The following is a 5001-nucleotide window of genomic DNA, read 5'->3' as shown; positions in this document are numbered from 1 at the left end:
CTTTGGGTTGAATGTAACTCCACCAATCCTCGATGGGGCAGGACTTTTCAGACCAACTTCTGTATTCAGAATCGACATAGGAGAAAATATCTTGTTTGATTCTTTCAAGTAAAACTCTTTTGTCATCAACAAAATAACCCTCTACAATGGAACTCCCTTTGTATTTCCTCAATACTGCCAGGTAATCCATTATCTTGTTTGATTATTTTTTAACCTAAACTCGTATTTTCTTATCAATTTCTATTGAAAGTTGTCCATCTAGTGAGGACGATAACACAACTACAACCAGCAAATCGAAGAAGCTGAAGATTTAGTGGAAGAAAGAGATAAGAGTTTGCGGAAAGATTGTTCTGTGATTACTTTCGTCACCTATGTGTGTGCCTATACTGGTTGAATTTTAATCGTGTTGCTAGCTCCTCATTTGTATAATGAATATATATATATATTTTTTTGATCAGGTGTAAAGAGGAACCTTGGTACCTATTATCTAGAAAGAAATTAACTTAAAATGTTTTTGAATGCCTTTCTTTTTCTTTTTTTTTCTCCTTCTTTCTTTTTGTTCCTGCTGGTTTTGAGGTCTCGGCCACCTTCTTAGAGCTCAGATCTAGAGCATCAATTCCATACGAATATGAATACAGAAATGAACCTTGCAGACAGACATACATGAATACAAAAATACTAACAATAGTTTACTCTCATTCTCTGCGACAACAATCTTATTTCATTTCTATATTATCGAAAATGAGGGGTCGTCCATTTATGTAGTCTTACACCTCCTTAATGGATGGTTAGGATCAACTTGATCAAAGGGCCATTATTAGCCTTCAAGAATATTTTAGGATTCTTTTATCATTCCACTATATTATAGAATTCATTAAATTATTCTAGAATATAGTAGAGTTTTCTATATTTTTCTATAATAAGATATTCCAAAACCTTCTAAATTTGTCTAGATTTCTCTAAGTTTTAGTTGTCCTTTGGACCGACTTAGATTTATGGGCTATTGAGACCGCGGTACTTCATGCGTTCTGCTCCAAATTCAAAATTTTAAAGCAGAAAATTCCGCAGGAGAGATTGATGAGCTGGTGGCTCATCCTTTATCGCACTTGCATTACTGTCTCAAGCCCGACATGTTGGTTGACTGCCTTTCAATGTAAGTCCTGCATGTAATTGATTGTTTTGTTCTCTCTGGTTATGTTTTATTTTTTGAATTTTTTTTTACCGTATTAAATTATCAACTTGTCTTTCTCTCACACCACCTCTTCACAAGTTCAGTCACAAAAGCAACATGCCCTAAACAATTAGTTGTTCAACGACCACAAAAGCTTATCACCATCTATAGTCATAGAGAAAGGATGAAAATCCTGCACACATGATCATTATCAGAAGTGTAAACAAAGTTCAAAAATGTAAAAGAGATGTAAATGAAATCCAAAAATGGATATCAACCTTGAAGAACTTAACTAAGGCATTTGAAGCAAAAATGGATGCCCATAACGCCATTCTATATCCGTAGATCTACAAAGCTCTAATAGAATGCTCTAATAGAATGGCCATGCCCATAGAATGCTCTAATAGAAAAATATATAAACTTGTTTTAACTTAACTGAACATGCAGCTTTTGGCATAGCAAAATGGCCAAAAAGGATTCCACTATCATATAGCCGCCTCACTTGATTGAGAGACAAAGCAAAATGGTCGTTTGTTTTGGTTACGCAAGTTGGTATCTAAATATCATTTTAAGCTACATATTATCAGCCACTAAACAAAATCTTGGACCAAGAATCATAGAACAGTAATATACGATATATATATATATATATAAGACTAACATACCCTCAAAAGATTCATTAAAATCCTCAAGTTATCCTTTGAATTCACATAACGCATCATAGCAGCAGAATTTGAACGGTCGAGTAAAATATCTCTCAAAAGTGATAATTTTACCTTTCTTTCTATCTAAGTTCTGTAGCATTTCAAAATTCAAAATCGATATTCTATCTGAATAATTACAGTCAAAATGTTTTGACGGTCTGACCTTCAGGGCCCTATTGGAACTTTCTAGTTTTCCTTTCCTTTTGAAATCTACGTAGTTAACCATTAGGGTGCGAAGAATCTTAAACCAGACAACTAGAACTCCCAAGCTTCTATTTTTTTTCCATCTCTGTAAGCATATTAATCAGAACCAAAAAAAATATATAATTAAAGCAAGAGACTTACTTCAATCTCATTCATCAGTTTCATGGCCACAATGATCCAAACTACCTGGCCTTTCTGGACCTTGTCTCCTACCTGGAGAACCACAATTAGAAATCAGAGATAAGGTAAAAGATGACTCGTAAGTTGTACTTTATTTTGAAAAGGAAAAAAAATAAATAGACAAAATCTAGCACATAATAGAAAAAAAAGCAATGGACTGGGGGACAATACGGGAAAGGGAGAATTTCAAAATTATTCAAAATGATTTAAGAATTATGCATTATCCATGAAAATTCATATACAAACTAATTATATAGGATTATTCAAATTAATTTGAATTTCAGGGTCATTCAAAGGGAAACCCATCACCAGTATTCAAGATAACAGTATAAAAATTTTACTAGATAATTTGTTACAAATAAAAAATGAAAGCTTTCTTCAAGATTTTGAGTCATTTTGACAATAACTTCTTCATCTCACAAATACACACATATACACCCACCTAAGTACAAGCATGCATGCACTTGCATGCAATCACAACTGAAAGCAATATACATTTACCTTCACAAAAGGAGGACCTCTTGGTGCAGGACAACAATAAAATGTTCCTGCCATTGGGCATTTCAGTGGAGGATGGGATGATTTTGGTTTTGCAAGGCTAGGTGACACTGGTGCTGAAGTTGGACGTGAGGGAACATGCACAATATTCCACAACTTCATTATAAATTTTTTTTTTTCTGAGTAACGTTCCAAAATGAAGAATCGTCCAACAGCCAGCAGATATCCACTTTTTCACTAAAACACAAATGAACAAATGATTAATTTGTCAAAACTACACAATGACAAAAATATTAAAAAGAAATAACATATTTAACTTACTAATATTTTTTGTCTCGCAAGTCCTTCATAAAAAGGGAAAACTCGTTCGAGAACCCCTGGTCTCTGAAATAACTTTGTAGCCGTCCCCATTGGAAATCATTACCCTCTCTATAAGGCTTAACTATAACTTCAGCCATCAAAGAGTGAAAATCCCCAATGTCTTTGAATTTTGCATTATAAAGCTCTGCAAAAAAACTTGAAATTTTAGAGATGCATTTCAAAAACATAACCAAATAAAATGAAAATAAAGAATGAGTCACAATATACCATAACTATGTATGGCCTTTTTGACCCAAATAAGTTTGGCCTTTCGGTTCACGACCGAGATTCCATCTAACAATCTAGTAGATCAGTAGCCCAAAGAATATATTTTGCGTAATGCCATGTTAATATCACTAAGAGGCATTACTTTGGGTTGAATGTAACTCCACCAATCCTCGATGGGGCAGGACTTTTCAGACCAACTTCTGTACTCAGAATCGACATAGGAGAAAATATTTTGTTTGATTCTTTCAAGTAAAACTCTTTTGTCGTCAACAAAACAACCCTCTACAATGGAACTCCCTTTGCAAATCCTCAATGCTGCCAGGTAATCCATTGCTTTGCGATTATTTTCGAAGTCAAAGCTACTGGACGACATTGCAAAATCTTCAATTAGAGGGCTAGAAAAAGAAGTTTTGCCCATATTGAAATTCACCTTGACGACCTTGCAGTAGATATAAAATTCCAACTCCTTTACTAGATGGGTCTGGAAATTCTTCCTCAGACCGTGACGGACACGTGTCATTGACGTGGCAAACAGGTGGCGTTGACATGGCAGACACGTGCCGCTGACTGTGCGCTGGCGTGGTTGTCTTACTCATTGAGACGCGCGTGCAGCGCGTGGGATTGTGTGCCGGCTATTTGAACGGCGCGTGGAGGCGCGTGATGAGACTGGTGTTCACGAGCTTCCTTTGGATGGCTCGTGTGGGCTCCTGGCTGGGCTCCTGGCTGGGCTTCTGGGACTCTTCTTTGCAGTTCCGGACTCCTCTCCTCCAAAGCTTCCTCCTGGTATGCTCGAAAGTGGATTTCAGTCACTTCAAAATCTGGGCACTTTCGAAAAAAACTCGATTTTTCACAACTCGGGGTCTGGTACCACTTGTTGGGGATCGGGGGCACACTAGGAAACACAAACAAACAATACCACAAGAGTTTTAATGTGGTTCGGCAAACCGGCCTACGTCCACGGGAGCGATAACGCTATATATCAATAAGAGGAGGATTACACACTCACCTCACACTCTCTGTCTCTGTATATAGCTTATTCTCTCTCTGATAGCTCTCTTAGATTGCTCTTATTTTCTCTCAACCGAGTACCTCAATTTATACATATAGAGGCAATCCCTCATTGGTCACCACCTACCTATTCCACTAGCTAGTAGGGTAGGTGGAGTGGAAGAGCCACCTTCAAGGTGGGTAGATATGGGTTAAAATCCAACACGAGCAACAGTGGAGAGAGAGAGGAAAAAAAATACCAAGCTACAATCGAACCTTTTTCAAGTGAAGGATATCAAACATCAGCACATGCACGTTGCAGAATAGGACAAGCACCGTGAAAAACAACATCAACATTTGACTGATATCACTCTTCTCAATCATTGACTGTAATTAAAAGAATAAATCAAAATAAAATAAAATATCCAAACTATATGAGGTAAATATAAGTAAGTATACCTGACGGAAGTTTAGATTTTCATTATACTGCACTATCATTTCCCTATAGAATCGAGTAACTTCAACAGAGCACTTTCGCATGGAACATGCCCATGCCTTTAGCCAAACAAATATTTATCTTTTTCAATTTTAGCAAACACCCTTTGCTCAGCATTGCCCGGAGGAGGAATGTTAGAACTCCAATTAGGAATATATTTCATTACATAAGCA

Source organism: Camellia sinensis, chromosome 9, assembly GCF_055761805.1.
Source record: "Camellia sinensis isolate YWXY chromosome 9, ASM5576180v1, whole genome shotgun sequence".
Lineage (NCBI taxonomy): Eukaryota > Viridiplantae > Streptophyta > Magnoliopsida > Ericales > Theaceae > Camellia > Camellia sinensis.
Note: the sequence above shows the minus strand (reverse complement) of the source record.